The sequence below is a fragment of the Harpia harpyja genome, chromosome 1 (assembly GCF_026419915.1).
Source record: "Harpia harpyja isolate bHarHar1 chromosome 1, bHarHar1 primary haplotype, whole genome shotgun sequence".
NCBI lineage: Eukaryota > Metazoa > Chordata > Aves > Accipitriformes > Accipitridae > Harpia > Harpia harpyja.
In genome coordinates this window covers 106,551,371-106,564,216 of record NC_068940.1, presented here as the reverse complement: position 1 = coordinate 106,564,216, position 12,846 = coordinate 106,551,371, and positions in this window count along the sequence as shown.

Below are 12,846 nucleotides of genomic sequence, written 5' to 3'. Positions count from 1 at the left end.
CTTTGATGCTTTTGTCTGGACTAAAGAAATCCAAGCTGATATATAAAGCATGTGTGATACATCAGCTTGGTAGAAAGCTCCTTCGTGTATTAGCCCTCTTCTGGAGGAGTGAGATTTTTGTGGTATGATGCACAAAGCCAAACCTGCCAGCATTCCCTGGAAAGCAAGAATAAGGGGGAAAAAATCTGAGCTCATTATATGAGACCTGATCATATTATTATACGTATATATCTTAATTATTAAGGAAAACATCCACCTAGCTAATTTCCCAATTGCCAGCCTGGCAAAGGGGCCCTGGGAACTGAGTATTGGAGTCGGGGAATATTGACCCGTTCGGAGGGTAAGGGCTGGGTTTGTCCGTGCCGGTGAGCAGGAACATCTGGAGGGAAAGGAGGGTGCGTTCCCCAGCAGAGCAACATCTGGCTGCCCCGTGCATCCACCCCAGCCACAGCTGGCACAGGCACAGCAGCACCAGCACAGAGCTTCAGCCTCCCTCCACCGGCGCTGCTTCCCCACGCTATTGCCCTCGCATCATATCCCCAGCCGCTCCGTGTGCCGCTTGTCACTTAGACCGTCCCCACATGGCAGTGGCACGGCGCGGTCCTGGCCTCTGGCCCTCTGCAGCGTAAGGATACGGGGTGACAGAGGAGCCAGGAGTTGTATCATTTGCATCCCGGAGGCATGAGTAAGACCGTTTCCAAATACAGCAGCAACTTGCTGTCAAGGGTTGCAGGACCATTCATACCAGAAGCAGATGATTTGTGTATACTGTCATACGACATTACTAATGCCGTTGGGTTCCCTCCCAAGTGGAATACCTCCCCCTTTGAGGCAAAGCCCGGCTGGTATTTAACTGCACAAAGGATCCCTATCAACTATCCCTTCTGCTAAAGCTCTGACAAATCACTTTCCTCTCCCCATGCAAGTCACAGCGGGCTTCTCAACCTCCCCCTCCTGACACCATCCCAGAAACCCTTGTCCCCCCAGTCAACCGCTGGTGGCCAGAGCCAGCCCATAAAACCAGCTCCCCCGGGAAGCGCAGATGACTTCTCGCTGAAAGAATCCCCAGCCCACCACCATGCCACAGAGGACGGGGTCAGGTCTCCAACCCATGAATCAAGAGCCTCCTGTACTTGCTACAAAGCCACAGGGCTGCTTGACGATCCAAAGATTTCCTTAATTAAAACTAGAAATCAAATTCTCAAAATAGATATGATTCTATTTTGGACTGAGTCCTGGGTTTGATTTTGATCTTCCTAGTCAAACAGTCTCCTCTCCTTTCATTGGAAATCACTGGCTGGAAGCCTTTGGCAACCAGTGGAGCAGGCTTATTATAAAAGTGCTTAACAGCAGACCAATAATTCCTGAAATCTGAAAGGATGGGAGAGGAATCAGCTAAACTGCTGGCATTTTAGTGCTCTTGCCCAACTTGCTAGATGTGTTTGTCACTATGAAGTGTGGAGCACTGAGGTGCTAAAGCACTTTGTGCCCTCTGCCACACAATGCAAGCTGCTAAGGACAATAAAGCAAAGACCTTTAAAGCCACGGACAATATTACAAAGCAAGGATGACAGCGCATGCCTTTTATCACGTTGGGGAAACTGAGGCAAGACAACTGACTTGTCAGAAGGATGTGGTGCCAGTTTGAGAAGCTAAAAATCTCTCCAGTGCACTAAATCCTTCATCTTCATTGTAAACCAAATGATAAATGGATGTGCGGGAATATTAGTAACGTTTACTTCTAATTTAACCATTGGAAAAGCCCCTGGGAAAATCTGGGCCAAAGAAAAGATGTTCCCAACCTCTGCCTTTACAAGGCAGTAGGTTGAGGAGTACAAAGCCCTCCAAGATGAATGCAATGCAGACAGGTCATCTAAATCTTGCGGTTGCCCTAATAACTGACCGCAATCTGGGATTGGCCTGAGCATATCAGCTATGAACTACATCACCCATGCAAAGAACCAGGGGCTAAAATTGAATCATCTCAGCTGTCTTGGGGGGAAAAAATCTAGGGCAAATCTTGCTGATGACAAAAGACTTACCCCAGGCTGGGCTAAGAACCAAAACAGGGCTTGAACAGCTATGTTCCACCTCTACCCAGCCACCCTATCGTTAGGGTGGAAGGTCAGTGGAAGAGTCAAGGAAGGAATCAGGAGCTGCTGGCCATCTCTCAGCATGATGTGCAGGCGGGTAGATTCCCATTCCATCCTCCCTGTACCAGTGTTTAATTCAGCCCAGGACTCTTAGACTTGCACCAGATCACCCTTTGGCTCCTAGGTGACCTGAGCAGTTTGGAGAATTCTTTTCAAAAGCAGAGGTTGGTCCCTCTTGCTCCAGTTAATGTTCAAAGTTGTGACAAAACTGTCACATGTCTGGGTTGATCGGTAAATGGGGATGGGGCAAGGGGAATAGAAAGGTACTTAGGCACTGATGTAGGTATAAAGAAGACAGCACAAGACAATAAACATCTCCTTCCATTCTTTGTGTTGATTCTCAGGTCCCCTTAAAGCCTTAAGGAGCATACACCCAAGGAGATCTTCTTGCCTGGGGATCCTAAGCCATAGATGGCTCTCTGCCTCCATGGTCTTTGACATATCTGGAGAACTGCTCATTGACTTCACTAAGCTTCACATAGGTACTGAGTGTCCGTGGGCATCAATGAATATAACACACAAGTTGAGCTGAGGACTGACAGACAAGCAGAAATTCAGTTTCTGCTGGTTCTGGATTAGTGACCACCTTATCTCAGGAAGCGTTTTCAGATTCTGATGGTAAATTCTGCATTCTACTAATTTTTCTTACAGAGATTATTTTCTTTTTTAAAGCAGTGACTTTCCCCATGGTTTCTCACAGCATTCTCCTGGAGAAACTGGCTGCTCATGGCTTGGATGGGTGTACTCTTCTCTGAGTAAAAAAACGGTTGGATGGCTGGGGCCAAAGCGTTGTGGTGAATGGAGTTAAATCCGGTTGGCGGCTGGTCACGAGTGGTGTTCCCCAGGGCTCAGTATTGGGGTCAGTTCTGTTTAATATCTTTATCAATGATCTGGGCAAGGGGATCGAGTGCACCCTCAGCAAGTATGCAGATGAGACCAAGCTGGGCAGGAGCGTTGATCTGCTGGAGGGCAGGAAGGCTCTACAGAGGGATCTGGACAGGCTGGATCGATGGGCCGAGGCCAATTGTATGAGGTTCAGCAAGGCCAAGTGCCGGGTCCTGCACTTCGGTCACAGCAACCCCGTGCAGCGCTACGGGCTTGGGGAAGAGGGGCTGGAAAGCTGCCCGGTGGGAAAGGACCTGGGGTGCTGGCTGACAGCCGGCTGAATATGAGCCAGCAGTGTGCCCAGGTGGCCAAGAAGGCCAACGGCATCCTGGCCTGTATCAGGAGCAGTGTGGCCAGCAGGAGCAGGGAGGTGGTTGTTCCCCTGTACTGGGCACTGGTGAGGCCGCACCTCGAGTCCTGTGTTCAGTTTTGGGCCCCTCACTACAGGAAAGACATTGAGGTGCTGGAGCGTGTCCAGAGAAGGGCAACCAAGCTGGTGAAGGGCCTGGAGCACAAGTCTTATGAGGAGCGGCTGAGGGAGCTGGGGTTGTTTAGCCTGGAGAAAAGGAGGCTGAGGGGAGACCTTATCGCTCTCTACAACTACCTGAAAGGAGGGTGTAGTGAGGTGGGGGTCGGTCTCTTCTCCCAAGTAACAAACGATAGGACAAGAGGAAATGGCCTCATGTTGCACCAGGGGAGGTTTAGATTGGAAAATTAGGAAAAAATTCTTCACTGGAAGGGTTATCAAGCATTGGAACAGGCTGCCCAGAGAAGTGGTGGAGTTGCCATCCCCCGAGGTATTTAAAAGACATGTAGATGTGGCACTTAGGGACGTGGTTCAGTGGTGGACTTGGCAGTGCTAGGTTAATGGTTGGACTGGATGATCTTAAGGGTCTTTTCCAACCTAAATGATTTTATGATTCTATGATTATCTTTGCTTTGTTTTATTTGGTTTGCTTTGGTTTTCCTAGAGGTTCAGAAATGGAGATGGCTTTATCCACAAACCCACACTTAATCAGGGTCAGAGCATCATACCTCTTCCCACTTCCCAACCACTGCATCTTCCTTTGCAAAGACCGTTAATTAACCCCCTACACAGAGCAAGGTTTGGCTTCTCTGCTGAATACCCGGACAGTTAGTGCCAGCTGCTAAGGATGACACAGTGCACTGAGAAATGGGCCGAGACCACAAATTCACCTGACATCAGTCACAGCTAACACACTAGAGCCTTTGACCACCGCAGCCAAAATAGACTGCTCTCAAACTAGCCATCTAGAAGAAATAGGAGAGGGGTGTTTTACACTAGTTTTCCATAAGACAAGTGGATCCAACTTCTTAGGTGGTACAGGTTGGATGTCAATTTTGGGACCCTTTCTCAGAAGCTCTACAGATGGGATAACAGCAAATGCTGACCTTTATTTTCTAGCCGGTGATAATCCAGAGAAATGATAGAACATATTTAGCTGCTGGACTCCATGCATTGCCTTCACAGCCATCTCTCCAAGGCAAATGCAGTAGGTTAGAGAGAATTGTCTTGGTGCCCAGATCCAACCCTTGAATCCCCAGCGGGGTTCCCAGCTCACTGGCACTACACGTGTGATCAAGCCAGTTTATCCAAGGTCCAGTCCTCTGGAGCTGTGTGAAAAAAACTAAAGGTGATCCTTTCTGGTTGTCTAGTGGGCTGGAACAAAAATATAACAAAGGAGAAAAATGACAAATCCAAAAGAAAGGCTAAGCTAGACTTAGAGCTGGTTCTTAAATTCCACGTTTTATGGGAAAGCGTGGGACCAATTGGGATGAAATCAAAGGTTTCACCTCACTCTTTCCGTTATCCATAATGACACTGCTAGGCTTGTGGTAAGTTCCACGTAAAGTGATCAGAGAATGCAGTAACTTACTTCATTCAATTGCTTTGTGCTATGTGTGCTGATACACTTGGCTGCACTTGGGAATTGCAGTAATAGCAAAGATATACGGAGTTTGGAGCAGAAGAGGCCCCTGATGGAAGCTGTGCCTGATGAGCCATTTCTGCTCACATTCTTGGACATTTCATTTTGGCCCTCCTTTCCATCTCCATTCGGGATCTTTCCATACCCTTTCTCTTTAAATACAAACATTCCAACCCAAAAATCATCCCAGACAAAGTGTATCCATCATCTCCAGGACGTGCTGCACAACGTCATCCTTTCCTAAGATCTCCTGGTGCTGCTAACGCCCTAATACATTCACTATACCTTCTCATCTTCTTTACACTCCTATAAAATTCCTATATGCTGCAGTTTTATGAGAATCAATTCCAGATTCACAAATGTCTCCTTAAAATACATGAGCCATGTTCAGAAAAAAACACTGCAAAATTTGCTGCAAAGACAAAACATGGTGTATTCTGTTTTCTTCCTTTTCAGAACTCGCTTTGGTCCAGCACAGCTGAAACTATTTGTACTTGTCTTCAGTAGCCCTGTCAAATGAGATAGTAAATTCTCAAGGAGAAAACCAGTCAATAACCTACATCAGATCTTATGTCAAATCCAGGACCTAGATAGATGAAGTATATGGGGGAAACTTCTGCTCTCTGTAGATAAGTAATAACTTTTTAGTTACTAGTAGCCCAATTAGTAACCCTGACAGGATTTGACTAGTGCCCTTGCCAGGGAACCCAAGTAGACAGGCAATAGCAGAGCAAACTAAGAAAAACAACATGATTTTTTTTGCCTGCAGTTCAGGTCCCCCTGCAGCAGGAGTGAATTAGCCACAGTGGGGGAGGATGGAGGAGAGCTCCTTTGCTGTTGCTGTGGTCTGTTAGTCCTGTGGCTAATCAGAGGGTTTAAGGTCTCCAAGCCATCAACACAGGACTATAATCTCACATTACGAATAGCATCAAACTCACAAATGTACACTGTACACAACGTTCATGGAAACAAGTAATTCTCCCAGACTAATAACCATTCCGTCATTCCTTCGGGTCTTGACATGCCATGGCCTCAGGCTCAGGTTATTTCATGTTCGTTTGGCTTCTCTGTGGCCCTGTGTGAGGTCTTTCTGGAGTTTAAGCTGGAGGACAGCCAAGGTGTCAAAGGGACACCTTTCCTCTGAGCTGTTGAGTGGAATGTCCTAAGTTTATGAACACTGGAGTAATTCTAGGTATATGGCACTCGTGAGCACCATCAATCACGGATTTTCATTTCAAACTCTCCCTACTTTTTATGGCACTTCCCATGGCTGGGTAGGAGAAACGCTGTCACTCCCACCAGATCACTGCAGCTTACTGAAGTTGCTGAGCTGGGTGCTAACTTATTTTTAATACCCAGAGTGGACCCTCTAGCAGATTCCTGATGAGGATTGTGGAAATCTGAGAACGAAAAAAAAAAAAACTCTCAAATATTCCAACTCAATCCACCTTTAGTGTAAAACTAACTGCCCTGGTGCCTGCTGGGACAGGACTCGTGTAACTAAGGGTTACTGTGGACTGTTTCTCATGGAGAAATGTATGTACATATTCCACAAAAACCCAGGGCAGTGATAGATGGGACGCTGTGGGACATGGTGCTAACATGTCAGGCACTTAAGTATGTCAGTTGATCTATCTGATGATTTATCTATCACTTACACAGCTCTAGAAATGAGTGTTGAGGTTACTGATTATAATCTCAGGGAATATTCTCCATGCTAAAATGTTGTAACCAAGAAAAGAAACAAGCAAAAATTCTGAAATATCAGTTTAAGATTTTTCCAAACACTGCTTCCCACACTTTACTGGATATATTTGGACAGATGTGGATCATTTAGACCTATCTTTCTGAGACTATAATAGGAATTCAAATAACCAAACAGGCACAAGGGCTATCTGCTCCAGAGCAGGAGTAAGGACTGCTCTTATTTTATGAAATTACTCAGGAAATAACCAGAGCAGACTGAACTATTATTATGCTTTGGAGATATTATCATTTATTGTAGATTTTCCCCTTAAAATTTTCTGACCTGGCAGACAAAACAAAACTTCTTAGTAGAGCATGACAATCCTGCTCATCTAACCCATAAATGCTTTCTCCTGTCTGCCACTCAGATAGGGTTGTTTGGGAATTTGCTGGTGGGACACCTCTTGGTTTCCAAGGGCTGCTTGATTATTTGTTTGAAATGGGAAAATGTCATTTCATTGCAGAAAAACTCTTTGGTTTCCACGCAGATACTGCCTAAGAGTCTGTCAGGTTCAGGCTAAAATTTCCCATCAGAGCCTGAAAAAGCTTCCCAAGAAGTTGGCTGTAGGTTGGTGCTTGGGAAAAAACAGATTGGGTGAGAAAACCAGAGTCAGTGTCCAATTTCTGAGATTATCATGAAGCAGAGTTTTTATTCTATAGCCTTCTCTCCTTCCTACTTTCTGGCCCATGCAGCTCTTCGGCTTCCTGCAAGGCTCAGCTGTCTTTAGACAAAGAAATATGTAATTTCTCAATTTTACAGGTAGGAAACAAGAACACACCGAAAGCATCTATTTGACAACTATGGACTTTAAGGAGAAAGCTGAACTTGGACCTGTATTTCCTATGGTTCAGACCAGCATGCTAACTCCAAATTCAACATGCTTCATTTTAACATGTGGCTCAGACAAGGGGATGAAGCATTTTGCTTTCCAAAGGGCACATGCAACTGTCGTCCTCAGTCCTAAGAGAGGGCTCCATTACAGAGGTGAGGACGAATAAGCAGAACAAGGCTAAGGAGCCATTCCACCCTTGGGTGCTATAAGCTCCATCAGCAGCAGGGAAGCATGGGACCGCACATCCCTCCGGGGTGCTCTGGAGAGCCTTAGCTTTCCCAGGACCCTGAGGGAACAGGAAAACTAACCTCACCTCCCCATGCCAACACCTATCCTTGCTGGTCCAGAGCTGTCCAGAATCAAGTCCCTGAGTTACAGTGCAAGGTGGCTTCAACAGTGTGGCATCTCAGGCTTTCCCACCCTCCTCTTTTCCAGTCTCCTGCCTCCCCCCTGCCTTCTCCTTAAGCCTGCCTTGAACCGTGGCCAATGACGGATGAAATCGCAGAGGATTAGTTTCCCCTGACAGGGAGGGGGCCAACGCAGCACCCAGGTGCAGACAGGAATTTTCCCCAAAAGCGCTGCTATTCCTCCAGCCTTCGCAGACGTCCAGAGGCTCAGCAGCCTCCATCTCCCAAGCCTACAGCCCAAGGAGCCAGCGGCTTTGTCCAGCCTTGAGGGAAACAACGAGGGTATTTTCTTTGCTTGTTCCTTAATTCAGTCAGCAAACATTCCCCACACAAAAAAACTGGGCTGGGAAGAATTGATCTATGCACCATCTTGCATTTGCCAAATGGATTAGCTAGTATTGCTGGGTGTCTCAAATGCAAAAGGGCTCCTGACTCCTATGTATGGCAGGACAGGGCTTGGACTTTATTTAATTTATTTATCATTATTATTATTTCCCTCCCCCTTTCTCACCCTTGACAAGACAAGACCCTGACCTGTTTCCTAAATCCTTTTTTTTTGAGGGGGAGGAGGGGGAAAGCAGGGGAGGTGTACGGGGTTCTTTCATTATCAAAGCCTGTGAGCCTAAGAGTGACTTTGGAAGGGAGGATATTAACCTTTACGGCTCCTAATGCCGCATTACAACGTCTAATCCTGCATTCCAGGGCAGGTTGAAAAATGAGGAAAGGATGGGTAGAAGAGAAAATATCACTCATTGTGCAAAATGCATTCACTCCAAAGGAAACAGAGGTCATTGCAAGGGAGGTAAAGAGACAGGACAAAAAAAAAAAAAAGGAACCACAATAGATTTAGATGGATTTTTCTGGGGATGTACAGAAATTTCCAAAGAGCAGGGGGATTCTAGAGTGATTTATTGAAATCATAATTTCATCTCCTCTCCTTGGCTTCACACCATTCCTCATGCCCCCCCAAAAGTTATCTGCTTATGACTGTTATCAAGCATTTATCACCCAGGTTGGGGGGGGTCAGGGCAATAGCTGTCCTCGCCAGAGCCATGGAGTAGCTGGAAACAAGGTGGGAAGCAATATGGTTGTGTGGTGGGGTGGGAAAGTCCCACAGGAGAGAGGGAACGATGGGGCTTCACAGCCCTCAAAACTACTTTTCCCTGTGGGATGACTGATAATGCTGTAAGACAGGTAAAGCTCGCTCTCTATCCATGTTACCGTGCCAGCAGGCTCAACCCACCGGTCCATCTCAAAGGGTGACAGTGTCTAGGACAAGCCAGCTCTGTCCCGATTATCTCCCTGCTGAAGTATTTCACTCTTTGAACACTGTATGGATGTTACAGTTTGATTTCAGGAGACCAAATGTGCCTGAGCCATAATGTCATCAGACAACGTAAGTCTTACTTCAAAGTATTGCTATGCATGCACACAATGAAGTGGGAAGATGAGGGATTTTGGCAGAGGAAGGAGAAACAGGCAACCCTGAGTAAACAATAAAACATCAGCCAGAAAAGAAAGAAGAGAGAAGAAAGGAGGGTCAGCACTTGAAAATACCTGCGTTTGAAAGTCAACACGGAGAGCCGCAACCTGAAGAACATCTCAAGGATTTGGTGTGCACCAAAAAAAAACTTGAGCTTGAGTCAGTGATGTCTTCAGCACAGACTTGTCTTTTGCAGTGGTGCAGAGTGGGGCACTACAACGCTGTCTGACAATGGTTTGGCTGGTTTTATCAGTGCTTTTTAACCAGCAGCAGTGACAAAACAAGGAAGAGTGCCAAAACTTTGTCAGGATCTAGATAGCTGTTGAGCCTCTGGGAGGCTTTAATCTGGAATATTCTTTTTCAGGAAAAGATATGGAAATATCACATGGGAATAAATTGATTTTGATAATATTTTGTTCCAGAAAAAAAAAAAAAGAAAATTAATGTTTAACATGAAAAATTCTTTCTCTGACATGTACAGGGTGGAATGATTCATGTTGTTCAAGCAATCTGGAGGAGAGAGGGTAAGGAAGGGGATTAGCGTCTTGGTAAAGTTTACAGTGTTTTTTAAATTACAGAATTCTCTTCAAAGCCAAAGTCAGATCCCACACATTTTGCATGCCTTCCAGTCTGCCTCTCTGTAGATGAATGCACTGATACATACCCGTCTATAAACCCAGACATCTAACTAATAGTTAGATTTCATTACTGCAGTCTCAAGAAAACTCCTCGCATCTTACTTAGAGTCCCGACTCTCCATCAAGTCTGATGGCAAGCGAGAAAACAGAGGTCCTGGCTCGAGATCTGAGAGCTGGGTACAAACACATACTGAACGATCACCACGAGCTGCTGTAAAATTACTCTCTATTCACGTTCCTTTATCACATTCTTGCTTCTCTGCTCAGACAGTGCACTTTTAAACCATTCTTCTCTTGTTTTATGTCCATATGAATTAAACAAAATAAACCAAATCAGCCCTGACTAGCTTTGGGTTTGCTTCCTTTCTGCAAGACACACACCAGGGCTTTGCTTACAGCATAGCCAAAACCAAGGACAATTAGACTCCAGGTTCGCTTTGAAACTAAACATTCCCATCCAGGTTGTGGGTTCTGCTCCAAACCAGACAGCCAATCCACCAAAGGGTAGGTAAGAGAGTTCAGCGTTGTGGCACTCAGTCGCACAGCTCCTTGCAAATCACCATCATGCTACGGACTTCAGGGACGCTGACCTGATGAACTTCTGGTTCAGGATCTGAACATCTTGCTTCCCCTGTCTGCAGAACTAGATGAAAAAGTACGTTTGTTATTCTTGAAGACAGGTTTTTTTTTTTTTTTCCTTTTCCTGGATTCACAACAGCTAGCAAGGAGCAAAGAGGATTGGAGAAGCTCATTGCCTTTCTAATGTGTGGTTTGCAACAAGAGCTGCGGAAAGGCTTCTTGAAGGAAAACCAAACTGGTTTCAGGAACGAGCCAAACCCAAGTGTTTGGGAGGAATCCGGGGGAGAGGATGAAGAGTGGGGAGGGGGAGAGGTACAGGAGGGTAATAAGAGCTGTGTGTGGTACTTCCACATTTTAAAAAAAAAAAAGGTCTTGAGGAACGGATTTGGGATTCCTCCCTTTGGAAACAGTTGAAAAAAGGGAGCAGAAGCCTGCATTTAAGAAGAGGTTAGAAATGTTTAAAAAACAAATAGACCAAAAAAACCCCAAACCATGTCCTTGAGGGTTTCTCTCCCATCAGCACTCCCATTCCAGGAGAGCACACTGGGTAAGGCTACGTGACCAATGAATGCATCCTGACCCCAAACGCACCACAAGAATAATAGATCTTATATTGTGCTTTCCTTTGGTAGAGTTCAGAATACTTTATGGGAAAAGTTGTGTTTTCCACAAAAAATGTTTTCCAACAGGAACCGGAAATAAAAAACAACAAACCCCCCAACTTTTATAAATTTTCCAGCTAAAATATAAAATCTAGAGGGAAAAACAATTTAGTTTTGTTTAAAACCAAAACATTTCACTTCTGAGAAGAAAGCCAAGGCATGGGGAGGTTAAAGTGGCTTGTCCAGAAACCCACTCGGGACTTGCACCTAGATCTCCTAAGCCACAAGCCAGTCTGTCTTCAGTTAAACTGTAATGTCAACAGAGATTTCAGGCAAACATCGAAAACAGAGTGCTGTATTACTGGTAAAGTCGACGGGCTATAAACCAGCCTCTTTAAGAGATCTCCATGCCCACACACGTACTATTCATCACTGGCGTATAACAGAAAAGTAAGGCAGGCTGTTCCCAGAGAGACCATTTACCCCTCTTATCCCCCTGTAATAACCAACCCACTAAAAGCGCGTAAAGCATTCCTTGCGCAATCCGCTCATCTGCTGTGTATAATATCACACGTACTATGTACATAAGGTCAAGCTGTACACGCACAAGCCATTCCCAAGGCTCTGAAATTCCTGCGTGCTCCACTCGGGCAACTTCTGTGAGTGAATTCCCCTGAATGACACTGAGTTTCAGCCTCTCCAAGACCTCAAGATTTTCTCCTAAGCAAACAGCACGTTAATCCTGCATGGAGTTTTTACAGAGCACACGGATCATGTCACGTATGGAGGCTCTCAAGATGTCATCTGCCACTTAAGAGGTACTAAGAGAGCCAAGAATAGCAGAAACCCAAAGCAGTGCATACCCTTGGGTGCTCTACAGCTGTGCTTAAGTCTGGAAGACATGTAATTTTCACACCATTTCTCACCAACATACATTCAGTCAACTCCATTTTCCCAGCTCTGTGGTCTAAACACACAGATCTCCAATTTTCACTTTGTCTTCTCATTCAAAAGAGTTGGCAGTGCCTGTAGGCAAAATGCTTTCAGTCCACTGTGTTTCTGTGCTCTGATTTACATTGGCTCCTGGAATTGGCTCCTCTATTTAATGACTATTTCATTAGGCGGAGAGTGGTGAAAAAAAACAAACAACCAAACCTACCTGGATGGATTGATCAACATTGGTTGATGGTTTTACTGCACAACATCTGGGAGTGAGAATGAGGTGGGATGCTGAGAACTGGAGATGAAAGAAACCACAGCACAGTGAAGCAGAAAACGTGCCACTCTACCTTCTTTTATGGGTGAAGAAGTCTTCACAGCTTTCAGCCCTAGCCTTACCCATCTCTTCAAGCTAACCATACACACTCCTCTAGCTAATAGAGGTAGAAAGGCTCTACCAAGGAGGTCATTCATGTCATCAAAAAAAGGAGGAATTCATTGTTTGGGAGGTAAATTTGTAAATTGGCTATTGTCAGTCATTAGTCACCATATGCACCGTGACTCGCATAACAAGCTCTTCTCGCAGCTGGAACTAGTCACATACCATCAATACCCTCTCCATAAATGAAGCA